General features: G+C 40.6%; 1 protein-coding gene across 2 annotated transcripts in view; it reads right to left on the reverse strand.

Moving 5' to 3' along the window:
- The window catches only part of AKAP6 (A-kinase anchoring protein 6), a 467,551-nt gene that overhangs the window by 434,787 nt on the left and 14,536 nt on the right, over nucleotides 1–18,228 (reverse strand). For both annotated transcript variants that reach the window (XM_087422756.1, XM_087422751.1), the window contains exon 2: nucleotides 2,012–2,223. The gene's annotated coding sequence lies outside the window, so the exon portion shown is untranslated. The remainder of the gene's footprint in view (nucleotides 1–2,011; nucleotides 2,224–18,228) is intronic.

Below are 18,228 nucleotides of genomic sequence, written 5' to 3' on the forward strand. Positions count from 1 at the left end.
TCGCCGGCTCCTCTGAACTGGGAGAATATTCCACCGGATAACTGCGTCAGCCCACACCCACCAGCGCCTTCCCCACCCTCAAAGCATGACTCCACTTTTTCTAACATCGCCCTCAAGTAATCCAGCTTCTGCGACTTCCAGTAAGTGTACAATTCACCCATGATGAAGCAGCTGAGAGCACTATTAGACAAAAGAAACAAAAATTAAGCAAATAGAAAATTCATTAAAATGCTGCCTTTGGTTATTTTTACTCCTAGCAATTCATGTCACCAAACAAGTCTTTCTTCGTGGCTTGTCCTTGGAAGTCATACTTTAAAAGAATTCTAACGGGCACTGAGTGATTTTCTCCAGACTCATAATCCAGCCACCAGACACACTTCCCTTCCCCCATCACCATCCAGCACTCCTCCCTGTCACCTTAGAGCTTCTGACTTAGCTGTGTTCACACCCAGAAGTCCCAGCAGAGCTTTCTGTTCACATTATGTGACATAAAAAGCAGGCAATGAACAATCCACGCTCCCAAGTGCTTGTGATAGAGCCAGGCTGAGCTGACCGCTCCCATCCCATAAGGCCACATGTCAGCCACACAAGCTTAAAGGACCGAGAGTAGCATGTGTAATGTGTATAAACAAACTAATTAAAATCTGAGGTCTTTCATTCTAGCTAGTGCCTAATGGGACCAATATGCTCGACTCTGCAAAAAAAAAAATCACTCCAAGCTGGCTAGAGGTCTCGCTTTTCCTGCTTCCTATGATACATCTCCTTTAGGCTCAATAAACAGCCTAAAAGAAGAGGAGTTCAGGGGTTGCTAGTCTTTCCTGTAAGACTTTTCAAATAAAAACTATCAGCTTGGCAGCACTGAGCCAAAAGACCACTCCCTGATTCCAAGTGGACATATTGATCAACTGAACTGACATGTGCATCCTCCTTTCTCTCCCTGAGTGGCAACCAGCTGCACCAGGGAAATCCATTTCATTTTCCAAAACAAAAGACAACACATTGCTCCTCCTCTGACACTGTCAGATCATATTTTTTAGAAAAAAAAAATAATAATAATAATGAAGACGCCTAAAGACAGAGCGAGGAGTCGAAATGGGCACGATACATGTTTATCTGGAGTTTCAGGATTGAGTTGAGGTTATGACCAAGCCCAGAGATCTGTATTTGCCACAGTCACTGAGGACCTTGCTATGTATTCATCTTACCAGATTCTGGTTAAAGTTAAGCAAGAGATAGCAACACCACCGCCACTTCCAGAGGCGCCCCTCAGGGTTACCCTCCACTGCAACTGCCGCAGAGGAGACTGGTTACAAGTCAGCCTGCAAATAACTCCAGCTATTTTAGAGACCGGCTAGAGATGGGAAAACATTGTGGCAGTCTTTCAACTAACTACGAAGGACGTGGGTTGAAGGACTCCCATACAAATTAAAAGGCTCAAGTAATTTCATCTGGTTTGGGTCTTGATGTTTTTAGTAAATCCTGTCTTGAACATGCAAGAGATCCCCTTTCACATCAGGGTTATGTCAAATGCTTATTCAGCACTCGTTCCTCGCCATGAAGAAACTGAAACTCAATCGAGGTAAATACTGAATTTCATACTGCAAATCACTTAATATTTCATAAATCACAAGAGCAAATAGGGGACAAATTAGCTCTGCCCCATAAAAAAGAAATATATATCTTTACAACGTTAAAATACTGTGAACTACTATTTTAGAGCCTACTGGGGGTTTTGTAATAGAAAATTATCTTACGTTTATGAAAAATTCCATGAGAGCACTGAAAATAACAGGCAGAGATAGAGCAAGAGTAATTCTACGTATTTTGATTCCTCTGTGACTCTTACAGGCCTTTGTCTTAACCCAGCAGCCTGAAAAACACATTTAGGTAAAACAGCCCTTCTTTCCCTAGTCCATTTTAAGCAGACAACATCCCCCCATCTCCACCTTAGCAGACACCGACTAACCAAGAAAACAGCCGTGCAATCAAGGCCCAGACATTTAACACTCACCATCTCCTGTTCCCACCGTCTTCTTTTGATGTTTACAGCACATCTGTAGGATGCAATACTAGGAGATGCCTTGTTTGACCTGCTGCATGATGCTGTGACATCAGTTCAGATGATGCAGCTCATTATGGGAAAGACTGCTGTTGCTATGGCAACTGGGATGTGCTAGGAATCCTTGCTGCATTTCCAGTGGAGGCTGAGACAATACGGAAGCCCTGTAAGAAACAGACGATATGCAAAATTTAGACCGAAGGAAGAGGATCTCTCATTGGACTAAAATCCATAGATTTAAAAGGGATTTCCCTGAAGGCACTTTGGAAAAAGTAAAAATTACCTCCTACTTTCCTATTTAGAAAAAGAGGGGTGGGGTATAGATTTAGTACTAAGCAAATAAAAACTCAAATGCACGATGTTTCTCTATTAGGCAATTTGCTCACTTTTTCCCCTCTGGACAACATTATGATACCTTTTTTAAAGCTATTAAAAAGAATTTTTGCTCATTTGTCAAAGACCAAAGGAACAAAGCAGGGAGCAGAAAGAGAATTACAAATGGAATATAAGCAGCTGAGAAAGTGACTCTAATTCTAAAGTAAGTAGGCTTTAAATCTCAAAACATGGGCAAACTCCCACCCAGGAAGTCTGCCCTGGTCATTTCCTCTGATAGATACCAAACCACAAAACCTTCTCATGCAGAGCAGCCCCGGCTCTCACTTGAGCATCAGATAGGCACAGGGAAGGAGGTTTAGAATCTAGGGTCATACCACACCACCTTCAACTTCTAAGGCCCCTTCCCTTGGCCTGCAGAGATCCCCTTCCACTCATAGCCAAAATATAAGAGTCTTTTCTGGGACAAAACCTGGTGGTTGAAACAAGTGGCAGACCTGCTAGAAACTTCCTAAATCATTGGCATTCCAGACATTGAGGTTCTGTTTTCTTATCTATGGGGCAATAAGACACACAGAAGGAAATTACTCATGCCCCCACCCTCCATAAAAGCTGGAGATGTGTGAAAAGCCACATTTAAACAAGACACAGTGAAGTATTTCTCCAGTTGGTAAAAGAAAAGCAAATCTAAAGCAATCATTTCTTTCCAGTCTTGAGCAGAAACAAACATTATGCGGTGAGAACTAGGGGGAAGGAGACACGCACAGAGCAGCCATCTCTTGCATATTTAGTACTCTCAGACCATGGATAGAGACAGAATCCAGCTGACCTACATCCAGTCTATGTTCACAACTCTGGGGAAAAACAAGATTTAGAACCCCAAAATCTAACGAGACAATTCTGTTGTCCCCTCCTACCTGAGATTTTAAATGGCATTGTTAATCAACGGCATGGGGGATGGGGACTTGGAATGGCAGAAGGAATTCAGGCAGTGCCTCAGTAAATGAGAGCTGATAAAACTCCTGAGAGGTGCCAAGATCTCAGCAGGGTGCACCATCAGCGTGCACAGAGCATCCTTGCCCTGGATGGATTGTTCTTGCTTCACCTAATGAGGAACTGGGAGAAAAAGAGCAAGAGGCGGAGCTGCCTGCCCAAGTCGCCCACCCTTTATCTCAGCACACACCACACGAAAGAAAGGAACAGACAGACACTCCAGTGCAGAGAGCACTGACCTAGGGTTCAGGACACCCAAGTGTTAATGCCAGCTCATCCAGCGAGCATCTGTGTGATATCGGGCCAATCAATTCACCTCTCTGGACCTCAAGTTTTTCATCTGCAGAGATGATGGATTTAGCTAACAACGGTTTTCAAGTTTTTTGTTAGTAGTGGAACCCTTTCTTCTAATGATACAGACCAAAGCCAGGCTGCCCTGGCTGAGGAAGGATGAGAAGCCCAGAGCCAAGACTAGTGAGCCCTTCTCAACCCCAGCCCCCCACCTCATCTGCTATGATCTGACCCCTGAAGGCACCTCTGAAGAACTCAGCCACTGGGGAAGATGGAGTGAAAGTCATGAGTCTAAACAATATTATCAGCTTTTCCATAGCTGAAATCCCATGGTTCTATAAAAAGGAGATAGCAGGCTGGGATCAGGTATTCCAGACTCAAATATGGCTTCTCAGAATGAGGAGAATCTTAGTCTCCTTTACCAGAAGCAAGTCATTTGTTTGGTGGGAAGAATGGATGTCTCGTCAAATCTGAGGCCAGGTCAGACTTTTAACAACCTGAACTGGCTGAATAACTGACCCACAAAATGGCCTGGATTGGCTGAAAAAGTGGACCCATAAAGCAGAAGCAAGTCTTGAAGTATTTTCTTGCCTGGTGAATGGGCCTATAGAAATTCCCTTCGGACTGCCCAGTAGCCTTTCTCACTGCCCCACATCCTCACCTTGTGTTTCAAGGATTGCATGCAATAATGTATATAAAAGCATTTGGAAAGCAGAAGCATCACAGAAATGTTGAATCTTGTTAATATTGTCATTAACAGCCCAACCACCCCAATCAGTGGAGGCTCTTTAACTCTCAACTATAATTCCAGCAAGACTCTGGACTCTGCAGTAAGATGGTTAGGAAATGGCTTACTAAATCTGCACAGATACCAAAGAGGATTTACCCCGTACCACTCACTTCAGATGAAGTCAGGGAAGGTAAGGGACAGGGAACTCTCCCAGAGGACAGAGCCCACCAGGGGCAGAATGGACAAACAGCTCCTCTTGGAGAACAGTCATGGCCAGACCAGGGAAATTTCCCTAATTCCAGATAGCTATTTTTACTAACCAAGGGTCATTTTTACCCTAAGCAATGTTGCTTAACAATATTACTGACATTTGTATCATTTTCAGGTTTCCAGGGGAACAGAGCTACAGAGTTAACAAGAGGTCAAATTCTCATGCAGAAGTGGAAAGGGTTTAGTTAATCCTCTACCAATAGTGCCCAATTCTGGCTTCAAAATTGACCTTTGTTCACAAAATATACAAGTATTTGAAAGCTCCAACCACACGTCCATACCCACATAGCCAGGCTGCTGTGGATGCTGCTTCAATCAGTATACGTTATATACTTTCTAAGAATATTTGAAGGCCAAAAATATTTGGACACTAAACTACAGCAGACATTTGCGGCTCTTATTGTTGTTAAATGCTCAGCATCCCTTCCACTTTCTTTAGATAACCAAGCAAAGCAGAAATTTTTGCCTGAAGATTATTAATCACTGGTGACCAGAATAGAACTTGATGATCAGAATAGAATAATAATGATATATAAGCTCAGTTATTATTGTTGTTACCTGATGTTTGGGTGTATTATTTCCTCTTAGACATCACCTCTTCCATACTCTGATAGGCTTTGAGTGGGAATCCAACCCAGGAATGCAGAATGGCACTCAGTCCTAAGCCAATTGCATCCCCCTGACCTACAGAAATTAGTTCGGAGATGGGTATGGGACCCCACTGAAGCCAATGAGATCAATGGGACATTTTAATAGAAATCACTTTTGGCTCCTGGTTTTGAAACTGAAAGGATGTCAGATCTGCAGCTGCTCATCCGTGTTACATTCGCGAGTGAAGAACCTCTCTGAGAATAAAGCCAACAAGGGACGAGCAGAGCTGAGTTGAGAGACAAGGAACTGAGTTCTGGTGGCACTGCTTGAGCCAGAAATCTGGCTCTGCAGGTTAGAAGGGCCAAAAATTTCCTTTTCTGGTTTAGTCAGTATGTTTTGGGATTTCAGGCACAGAAACAGAGACCTAACTGATCCACAAAGCTATTGGAAAAACTGCATAAGGTATTAGTTGGCACCAGTAGCATGCGGCTTCCTTGGAAGGGAAAAAAAAGCTTGGGTTCTGGAGCAGTTCATGAGCCTCAGCAATGAGACCCCTCAAGGGGCTAAGGGCAGGGCCAGAACCGGCAAGACCTCACAACAAGGAAAAGGCAAGGCATTATTCATCTTTTCTCCTGGACATTCCCGGATTTATGACAGTGACCACACACCCCAATTGGCCGGAGCCCCATTCTTCTGTCCTTTCCCAGACAAAATTCCCATCAGCAAAGGCCAAAAGTGCAGAGAGGGTAGAATAGATTCTGAAGGACACCTCGATTTGGAGCCTGAAGCAGACCTTGGGGTGATTTTGTCCACTGGCCCCAGCCAGTTCAGAGATTTCCTTGCTATCTTTCTGAATTTAAGATTTTCTCTTGCCTGACTTTATACAGTTAGTATGGTTTGCTGTTTCACTTAGATTTAACTCCAAACACAAACATTTGACAAAAGTGGCTTTAATGTGCTGGCAGAAGTAGAGGTGTGCTGCTTTATATTGTTGGTGGTGGTGCCATCAGTCAATTTCTATTTCTAGTGACCCTGTGGGGAGGAACTCTGCCCCATTGTTTTGCGCCATCCTCTCACCTTCCGGTGCTGTATCAGCCAATGCCACCACAATATGACAACCGATAGACGGTGGTGTGGTTCCCTGACCGGGAAATGAACCCGGGCCGCTGTGGTAAGAGGGCCAGATCTTAACCACTAGACCAGCAGAGCTGACTGCTGCTTTATGTAAGGAAAAGAAAACATTCATATGCTTCAACATATGAAGCAGGGGTTTACAAGCTGTTTAAACTCTGCACTGGTGTCTCTGGGGCTTTCCTGTTTTAGTATTTAATTTTTTCATCAGTCTTAATCTTATCTGCTCAAGTAGACAGCTCTTTAGGGTACTAACCATGTCATATGCTACTTTTGATTTTCCCGTAACTTTTAGCACACTCCTAAGCATAAGTAATTCCTTAAAAACTTCTTCTTAATTTTTGCTTTCTTTTTTTTTTAAAGTAACATGATTTCCATTCCAGGCAAAGACGAATTTCCTAGCAGCTTTCTCCTTATCACTCCAGAGTTTGAAATGTTATAAGATTTCACTAAGGCTTATATGTATAAATCTTTCTCCCTTCCTTTGCTGCCTAAAATAACAAAAAGTACTTTGCTACTGAGAAGATCTGACCAAAAATGATAAAGCGAGCCAGCAAGCAAACATCTACTATGTGTCATCAGAGAAAGAGGGGGTAGTGGTCATGATACCTGTTTCAAGTTATTTACAATTGAGTCTTATAACTAACATAGCATTTTCAGCCCACACAGTCTTTTAAACTAGACTCCTCCCCTTACCTAAGAAAAATCATTAATAACTAACCCTCATTTATAAATATTCTCCCAGCTTAAACATAATACACTCTATAAAGATGGGGTTTTCCAAGATAACTTTAGTTAGAAAAAGTCATTCGTTTTTCTATGGAAAAGAAACAAATTACATCATACCTTCATCAGTTAAAATTCCTACAGTAAATAATAAATTCACTATAACAAGGTGACAAGTGGCTCTAATAAAAAAGATTTGTTTACAGGATACAAACATATTTTTAAGTGAATAATCCAATTTCATAAATGCACTCTTAAAAATCAGCTCTATATAAAGTACAGAGTTACACACCATTGGTGAAGTGATCTTCATTTGCTAGGGTGCTATGAAACAAATGAGAGAGCGGAAATCCTGCAACCCATTACAAGCAGCAATTTTGTCTTACCTCTAACTGAGTTTTTACATTGGCCTGCCTTACATTCCGTTAACTGAATGCATGTCTGTCACAGAAAAAACTTCAAGCTTCTTCAAGGCAAAGACTATGTCTTCCAGAGCGGAGTAGGTTATGTAGTTGGGTACTTGTTGAGTACATTGCCTAGTAAATGCTTCTTTACCTGAGTTTGTCCAACTCAGAGACTTAATCCTCCCTCCCATTCTCCATCCCCTGGTTAGCTAAAGATGCAATCGAAAACTCCCAAACCACCAGTCAAACATAAGTGTACGTGCATATAAACGCACACACATACACATATAGACTTAAAAACATCAGTGAGAATGAGTTTTTGCACATAACATCAATTTTTCCCTCTTACTCTAGCCAGTGACATCATTTTACTTTTAAATTTACTAATTTACTACCAGAATAAACATTCTATCAATGTATTTACTACAAAAACATTTTACCATAATACAAAATATTATTGCTTCATGGAATTCTTTGGAAAAGGATTACACAGACACAAACATAAAAGTAAATCTAAAATATTCATAAGTATACATGTCACAGAAAGAACATATACCATAATACATACATTGAGATATGACAAAAAACAACAAAATCAAGTAATAAAAGCATTTCTTTACCTAGCTCTGTGCTTATAGTGCTTCCTTGGTGCTATGGACTGAATATTTGTGTTCCCCCAAAATTCATATATCAAAATCCTAACCCCCAAGGTGATGGTATTAGGAGGTGGAGTGTTTGATAAGTGATTAGGTCATGAGGGTGGCTTCCCCATGAAGGGATTGGTACCCTTATAAAAGAGTCCCAAGAAAGCTCCCTTGCCTCATTTCGCCATGTGAAGACACAGCAAGGAGGCACAGTCTGGGAACCAGGAAGTGGTTTCTCACCAGACACCAAATCTGCCAGCCCCTTGATCTTGGACTTCCCAGACTCCACAACTGTGAGAAATAAATGTCTGTTGATTATAAGCTATCCAGTCTACGGTATTTCTGTTATAGCAGCCCAAACAGATTAAGACACTCAGCTCTTCAAAAATCAGTTGTGTTTCTATACACTAACAACAAACTATCTGAAAAAGAAATTAAGAAAACAATCCCATTTACAACAGCATCAAAAAGAGTAAAACACTTAGAAATAAATTTAACCAAAGAGGTGAGAAATTTATACACCGAAAACTATAAAACACTGATGAAAGAAATTAAAGAAGACATAAATAAATGGAAAGATAGCCCATGTTTATGAATTAGAATAATTAATATTGTTAAAATGTTCATACTACCCAAAGCAATCTATAGGTTTATTTCAACCCCTATGGAAATTCCAATGCATTTTTACCGAAATAGAAAAAACAACCCTAAAATTTGCATGGAACCACAAAAGACCACACATAGCTAAAGCGATCTTGAGGAAGAGGAGCAAAGCTGGAGGCATCACACTTCCTGATTTCAAATTATCTTACACATCTATAGTAATCAAAACAGTATGGTATTGGCATAAAAATAGACACATAGATCAATGGAACAAAATAGAGAGCCCAGAAATAAACCCATGCATATACGGTCAATTAATTTTCAACAAAGGCATCAAGAATACAAAACGGGGAAAGAGAGATTCTTCAATAAATGGTGCTGGTAAAACTGGATATCCACACACGAAAGAATGAAATTGGACTCTTAACTTACACCATAAACACAAATTAACTTAAAATGAGTTAAAGACTTAAAGATAAGACCTGAAACCATAAAATTCCTATAAGAAAATATATGGGAAAATCTCCTCGATATTGATCTCAGCAATGATTTTTTGGATACAACATGAAAAGCACAGGCAACAAAAGCAAAAATAAACAAGTGGGACAACATCAAACTAAAAAGTTTCTGCACAGCAAAGAAAACAAGAAAGGAGAAAATATTTGCAAACCATATATCCAATAACGGGTTAATATACAAAATATATAAGGAACTCTTACAATTCAATAGCAAAAAAACAAATAATCCAATTAAAAAATGGGCAAAGGACCTGAATAGACATTTTTCCAAAGAAGGTATACAAATAGCCAATAGGTAATATGAAAAGATGTTCAACCTCACTAATCAGGGAAATGCAAATCAAAACCACAGTGAGATACTCCCTCACACCTATTAGGATATCTATTACCAAAAAGACGAGATAACAAATGTTGGCAATGATGTGGAGAAAAGGGAACCCTTATACACTGTTGGTGGGAATATAAACTGGTACTGCCATTATGAAAAACAGTATGGAGGTTCCTCAAAAAATTGAAAATAGAATTACCATATGATCCAGCAATTTTACCTCTGGGATATATGAAATCACCATCTCAAAGAAATATCTGCACTCCCATGTTCATTGCAGCATTATTCACAATAGTCAACATATGGAAACAACCCAAGTGTCCATCAACAGATCAATGGATAAAGAAAATAATGGAATATTATTCAGCCATAAAAAGAAGGAAATCTTGCCATTTGTAACAACGTGGATGAACCTGGAAGGCATTATGCTAAGTGGAATAAGCCAGACAGAGAAAGACAAATACTGTATGTCATCACTTATATGTGGAATCTAAAAAAAAGTCAAACTCATAGAAACAGAGGATAGAATGGTGGTTGCCAGAGGCTTGGGGGAAGATGTTGGTCAAAGGGTATAAACTTTCAGTTATAAGAGGAATAAATTCTGAGGATCTAATGTGCAGCATGGTGACTATAGTTAATAATTCTGTATTGTATACTTGAAATCTGCTAAGAGTGTAGATCTTAAGCATTCTTACCAAAAAAAAAAGGTAACTGTGATGTGATAGATGTGTTAATTAACTTGATTGTAGTAATCATTTCATAATGTATATGTATATCAAATCGTCACATTGTATACATTAAATATACCACAATTTTATTTGTAATTTAAAATACAAATTTTATTTGGGGGAAAAAAGAAAATAATGACAACAACAACAATAAAAGACACCCAGATCTTGTATGGAATTTGGCCAAAAGATAAACCTTTTTCTTAACTAATATAAAATTAAAATACTTCAGGACCTGTTTTAGTTGGTGTGGTGGCCCTTGACTTAATGTCTTAAATCACCCAAGAAGTGTAGCATAACGCTGGATAGTACCCGCTGTGTTCGGTCAGCGCTATAATAATGTGCAGTTTGGGTTTTGAATTGTTCGTGGTATGCCATAGAATACCACTAATATACTACACGAGAGGAACTAGACTGGAGAAAAAGATGATACCCCAAAGTAAAAATGAGCCAGCACCATCTATCTACATGGGACTTCAAGTGGTGATTTCAAAATAGGTGAATACTAACAACTCCCCCACCAAAAGAGGTACCGTTCTGAGGCACTGCTTCTGATGCTGTGCAGGGCTCCGGTGCACTGGCAGGTTTTGAAATCAGCTTGGAATCCTCTTCTTCTGCAGGAGACAGCCTTATGAGTAAGTGTCACTCAGATGGTGGGATCTGAGGAGAATCCAAGGCCTGCCTTCCCCATGGTCTCCCTCACAAACCTGGTCTGGTTCGTAAATTGCCTCAGAATCCACTCCACTCAGTTGGAAGCTAAGGAATGTTTCAGAGAAGTATCACCATCTGCCATCCACAACCACTGGTACCTGCAAGGCAGTGCATACTGTGGGACAGGTGCTAACTAGACTAGTGGGAAGACAATTAGGTTGAGGCTCCAATGTTAACTAGCCACGGGAAATGAGCAAGTCATTTAACCCCTCTCAGATTCCTCACCTGCAAAATGAGGAATAACTGCTCTGCTCACCTAACATTGCTAGGAGAGTCTAAGAAGTAAAATGCTGTATTTGTTAAGTGCTTTAAGAAAGAGAGAAAGGAGCAATGGGTAAAGGGAAGGGAAAAAGGGGAAGAGAAAAGGAAAAGAAAGAGGGGGAAAGAGGAAGAGAAACAAAGGCAGGGAAAAGAGGGAGGAATGAGGAAAAGGGGGGAAGAAAAAGAGAGAAACGAGGGAAGTAGATGGGGAGAAGCAACAGGAAGGGACAGGGACCGGGGGAGGGAAAAGGAGTAAAGGATGTACGCTTGGGAACCTCAACTCCTCTCTAGGCTCTGCTCCCACTCAAGCATATGTCCTCAGGCAAAGCGTTTATCTGAGCTTCACTTTTTTTTCTGGGAAATGGAGATAATAATTCTGCCTTTCAAAGTTATTATGAAGATTATTCATTTGTCTATTCAACAAATATTCATCCTTTCAACAAATATTTATTGAGCACTGTTCCAGGTGCTTGGCACGCATCAATGAACAAAACAGACCAGACCCTTTGTCTTTTGGGAGCTCACATTCTAGTATGAATTGAAGTATCCGGCATGGTGCCTGGCGTATACCAGACACTCATGAGATGCTGGTTAACGTTTTCATTGATACTAATAAACTGTAAGGTGTTATAAAATGTATAATATTACTATAAGCCCAAATTAATCAGATGAGCCAGATTCCATTCTTGTGGAGAAATGGAACTTGGAAGAGGTAAACTTTGATGAGGAAGTGAAGAAAGTTCTAGCAAACCAGAGGGTACCTGGGAGAGAGATTGAGGTACCTGCCTTCCCAAGATGGACAACCCTGCATCATCAGTAAAAGAAAACTGCTTTTCAAACAAAAATACCCACTGAGGACTGTTAAATGAAGAGAAATAAACTACCTAATATTTAAGCTGTTACATGTATTTTTCAAAGCCCCCCCCCCAGGTTATTCTAATGATCAGTCAGAATTGAGACCCACTGGACTAAATAATTCATATGTGAATAATTGAGAATAGGGCCAGCCCCGTGGCTTAGCGGTTAAGTGCGCGCGCTCCGCTGCTGGCGGCCGGGTTTCGGATCCCCCGGGGGCGCGCCGGCACACCGCTTCTCTGGCCATGCTGAGGCGGCGTCCCACATACAGCAACTAGAAGGATGTGCATCTATGACATACAACTATCTACTGGGGCTTTGGGGGGGAAATAAATAAATAAAATCTTTAAAAAAATAAAATAAAAATAATTGAGAATAACTTTGTTGCACTATGCGAAGTCCAAGTGTATGTGTAATTAATGTACATGAAGAAGCGCTACAAACTTCCTGTGGCTAGAACAGCAACTTTTGAGTTGTTCTACTAAGGGCGACATGTTTGTATTGATCCACGCTCTCTTTGTTACTTGACTTACAGAAGGTAAGGGGGAGTGTGCAAGATGAGGGAAGCAGAATGAAAGGATCTCGAATGTGCCTTAAAGAGGGCTCAGTCTGTGGGGTGAAGCGGATGTGGAGCCACTCAGAATTTAAACTAGGAAAAGTCATACTCTAGATGCTATTCTTCTAGTAGAGTTTCAAAATATTTCCTTCTCATCTGGGTTTCCAAGAAATGGGCTTTTCTATTAATCTCTAAATTGGTATATTTCTCCCATTTTTTTTTATTGTATTTAAAAGCTATCTTTTAAAAATACACACAACTTAAATTACTAAGAAGGCATATAGAGAGAAAAGGTGTATAAGGTAAGGCATTCAAATATTTTAATCAAAAATGTGAGTTACTTTTTGAGAAATGAAGGAAAAATAAATGAGAGAAAAATTATAATAATTATTCTTATAATAGCTAACTATGTGACAGGTATTCTTAGGGTATGTATTAACTCATTTAATCTTTAAAGAACCCTGTGAGAGAGGTACTGATTCTCATTTTGCAGGTAAGGAACAGAAGCACCCAGAGTTGCCCAAAATCTTGCTGGTAGAAGTAGCAGAGCCAGGATTTGAACCCCAGTAGAAATACTGACTATAGAGCCTGTACTCTTAACCTCCAAGGTACAACATACAATCCGCCAAATGTTTATATTTACCTCTAGAACACAGACCCTCCCTCAGAAACACACCTTTCCAGGCATCTTGCCCTGGCCTCTTTGGTTCCCCAGCAGCAGCCCAGAATTCAGCCAATGGTGGAAAAAACAGCCAATGCTCACTCTGATAATCCACAACATAAGTTAGCCATGTACAGATCATGGAGAGGAGACTGTGTCTTAAAGAGCTTCCAATGATTCCTCACATTTTAGAGGCCACCAATTGCAAAAGTCTTGCCCAGCAGAACTTTGTTGGGACAGTCTGACGTTAGTGGGCATGTACTGTTTTCAATAAATTCTTGTTGATCAAAGCAATGCACAGATCTCTACACTACTCAGCCAACAGACCAGGCATTTATTTCCACGCTAGAATGTCTATGCTGTTCAAGAGACAACGGTGCTGTAAAGACAATGCTGCTGATCCAAGTGAGTGTGGTTGCACAAAATACACAGCATGAAAGTATACAAGGAAGAGCAATGTCAATAATTGCTAGGACTCTTGTCCCTCTGGTCTAATTTTCAGGCTCTGGGCCGGTACTAATTTGCAGGGTGGCTTTATAAAAACAGAATCAGTAAAACACCATTGCTCCATAGGGACGCAGAGCACAGGGCTGGGGATTGGGAGCCCTGAGACACAGTGCTGATAACTAGCTCTGAGGGTCATTCATATTCTCTGTTTCACGTTTTTTCATGATACATGCCCTGCCATTTCTGGGGACTATTGTGAAATCCCCTGAGATAATAAAAGGGAGTGTGTTGTCTGTATTTAAAGACTACAGGCTGGCCTAGTGAAAATGGCATAGGTTATAGAGCCAAACAGACCTAGGTTTAAATCAGCTCTATCATTGACTAGCTGTGCGATCATCCACAAGTTACTTGCCCTCTATGAACATAGTTTCCTCATCTACTGTAAAGGGTTAATAGTAAGACCTGTCTTTTAGGATGGTCAGATAGCTAAATGATCTAATTATGTAAAGCATCTGGCATGCTAAATAATATTGGTGCTAAATAAATGGTAATTATTTATTATATATATTATTATTATAGGGTATACTGCCCTATAGTAGTAGGGCAGCAGGAATAACAGTAGCAATAATTGCAATGCTCTCCTGTTCTGTCTTATACTATGGATCATCTATCCCCATACCAAGAAGATAAAGTCTCCCATGGAATAAGCCCTGATTTACAGGCACTGGGTCAATAAGAAATTGAGCAAACTCTGCACGTTGAGGAAGCTCAAATGCTAATGGACATTAAATACAGGTTTCTTCATTCTAGCCCTGTAAGTTGTTACCCCCACTGGTATCAGAGGCAGCATCTCTATGCCACTATTAAATGAGGAAGATGTTAAGAAAGAAGCTGGTAGAATTTTGAACAGAGCAGTGAGCCTGACTCATTCAATACTTGAAGAGAAAGGAATCTCAGGCACTTCTGCTCTCAAACTTCAACTGTGGTCAGAACTTTCTTCTCTGACCCTCAAAACCCCCACATCTTAAGAGGCTACAATCCTCCAGGTTCAAAGTCATTTTTCGGGTGTCAGGGAAAGAACAGAAAGACCCATATAACTAGCTCAAAGAGAGGCCCAAGTCAGTCCTGGGTACTTGGGAGACAGTGAAAAAGAGGTTGGGAGAGTGACCAGAGTGAAGCCAAGAAAATAAACTTAAAACACTGGGTGGATTCCCCCATCCATCCTCACAAGCGAGGTTTTCTTTCTGCGGTGAAGAGTTTAACTATTGTTTGAGAAAGTAACCAAGAGCACAGATGCAGTGGAATTTCCCCTTGCACTTCTTTTTTATGCGTGGCTTCCCTTGGAGAACACGGGAGAGAAAGATTACTTAATAACACATACACGGGTATATGTTTAAAAAGAAAACAACTGCAAAGAGCCAAACATGGGCAAAGCTTGACCATGAACGACATATAGAGAAATACCCTTCCAATAAGAGCAATTCCAAAGGGGAAAACACATTCTCTGATTCGAAAACGTATGTATGAAGATACTAGTACACCTATCCAAATACATGCATGCAACACTCAGCACAGCCAAAGAAACAGCACATCAAAATGACAGCACACCATGAAATAAACATCAAAGGAATAACTCAAAGGACTTAAAATAAGACATATCAGGAAGACTCTCACTTACCACTACTGGATAGTACTTTTATTAACGTGCGAATGAGGCACAACAATTTGCCCTTTGAGAACAAACAAGTCAGAAGCCCTGTTTTCTGTACAGGCCTGATGAGCTCTCCATAACCCAGCGATTTCCTCTTTCCTCAGCAATAGGAAATCAGAGGTCACAAAGAAGGTTCCGTTTGGCTGAACCCCAAGGGGAGGAGCAATTTTGCTCAGAGCTCTCTGAACAGAGAGCCTAAGGGATAGAAAGCTTGGGTTTTCCTCTGCTCTGCAGGGGACACACATGGGCAGTGATCCTGAGAGTGATGCTGGAAGAAAGTGTCCACAGAGCAAAATCTGTCATCTCTATCTCATCACCACCTCCCCAAGGTCAATCAGAGCTCATAGGACTTGAAATCTCCCTTGGCCCACCCAGGAACGTTTTTCCTGATTCTAAATTCCTAACTTTGCCACATTCAGTATTTGCCAACAGTGGACCTTAGCTAGGTAATGGAAAAATACAGAATCTGGTGGCATCAAATGCATGTGTACTAGCAAATATCCATCAAATGGCTGATGGTGAGCAAGGACAAATACATAAATACAAGGATCTGAGTTAACAGTTTTGAGTTCAGTCTAGTAACATGGTTATCTCACAGATAGCTCTTTCTTCTTTGGTGGCAAAGACTCCCTCATCCCTTTTTGTCCCAGAGGCAGGAGAAGCTCTAGACATGCTGGGGGCAGGGCAGAGAGAATGGAGAAACCTAGCAGAAGCAGAAGCAAAACTCGGGGGTGGGAAGAGGGAACACTATGCCCCAACCCCACCACAAATACCCACTCAGTATTTGAATGATGAGATTTGGAGTTACTTAGTAGCTTGGGCTTCAGCAGAGTGCTTATCCCTGAAATAGACCTAATGGTAACCCATCAAACATTCTATAAACTCTAAAGCACTGTATAAATGTTACCTTTACTATTATTACCAAGAAAGATAATACCTAGACTCAACCATTTGGAAATTATATTTTACTCTTCTCTTGTTTTTAAGCTGTTAATGGTCTAAGTGGTTTCTTCATTGAACTTTAGAGTACTTATTAGTCATGTCAAACATTCTCCACAGAAATTCTAGACCAATCAATCAATGAGGATGCAGGGGGAAAAAACACACATTTTTAAAAATTTGTCTTTCTCTTCGAGAAACATTATTGTCCATTGCTAAAGAAAATACCACCCAGCTTGAAGTATTTCTATTTGGTTGACTTTACCAATATTCAAGGCTATTCCAAGCAACAGGGAGTTGGTTTTTGAATCACAGCTGTATGACCTAGAGGGTTTTCAGAACAAAGAAAAACAATGCTCTAAATATTATTCCTGCTTCGACCCATTACACACACAGAAAACACATTTCTGGCAGTTTTAGGATAGAGTTTTATCCTTTATTCCAGTCATCACGGTTCAGAGACACAGAGGTCTAGCTTGAGAAGCTAAAATACTGCACAATGTGATTCAGTACCAGACTCAAGCAATGCAAGTATAATGTACCACTCCTAATATTTTCCAAGCCTTGATGGGTAAAATCTGAGAGGAAACAGTAGTGGAAGGGACGCTGCCGTCTAAGTGCTGGAAGCAATTCTATCTGCCCAGATACAAGGACTTGAATTTCCTCTGGGGTGGGCAGAGCCTTTTGTTTTGGGAAAAAACACGCAAATGTACCCTTGGTTACACCTACCATTTTTTCTTGGAGAATAAAGTAAAATAACCTAATTGTAGATGTTTCAAATTAAAAATATAAGTATTCTGTTTGGTAGAGAAGATTTTCATTTTGGGTTGAGTGGTCTTTAGAGACATTTTTGTCCTTTTTTTCAGAGGGGAGCTATGGATTGAGGATAAACTTCCCCTAAAGGGAGTGGAGAGTCCCAATCTTTGGATGAGACAGAAACTTGGACAAAAAATAGGGACTGAGAAAGCCAACCTTAGACTGGGAGGAGAGGAACTTCATTCTCTTTCTGGGTCTTGGGGGAGTTATGCTTATATTCTTATGAGTTGACATGCTTAGAGCACTCCAGGATACAGTCAGCTGGCCTCTGCCACAGAGAAACATGCAGGAAACTAGGCAGGTGGGCACTAGACCAGTCCCTGAAGGTACTCTAGAGCTATGTACTTTTAAGTAAGCAACACTGATATGGACCGAATTGTGTTCCCTCAAAAGTCATATGTTGAAGCCCTAACCCTCCACGTGACTATATTTGGAGATAGAGCCTATAAGGAGATGATTAAGGTTAAATGAAGTCATAAGGGTGGGGCCCTGAACTCATAGGATTAGTATCCTTATAAGAAGAAACACCAAGGAGCTTGCTCTCTCTCTCTCTCTCTCCGTCATATGAGGACATAGCAAGAAAGAAGCCATTTACAAGTCAGAAAGAGAGCTCTCACCAGAAATTCAAGCAGTCAGCACCTTGATCTTGGACTTCCAGCCTCCAGAACTGTGTGAAAACAAATTTCTGTTGTTTAAGCCACCCAATCTATGGTATTTTGTTATGGCAGCCTGAGCCGACCAACATACACACCTAGTAACTGTTTCAGGCAACTTTTTGTATTGTATTTTTGTTTCATTATTCTTTCACCTTAAGTAGTCTTGTTAAACCTGACAATCTAGCAGATCTTTTAAGTATTTGAATGCCTAGTATGCTCCAGGCACTGTGCTAAGCAAGGGAGAACAATGACAAATAACATAGACA

Source organism: Ceratotherium simum, chromosome 3 (assembly GCF_057802395.1).
Source record: "Ceratotherium simum simum isolate JZ-2026a chromosome 3, ASM5780239v1, whole genome shotgun sequence".
Taxonomy (NCBI): Eukaryota; Metazoa; Chordata; class Mammalia; order Perissodactyla; family Rhinocerotidae; genus Ceratotherium; species Ceratotherium simum.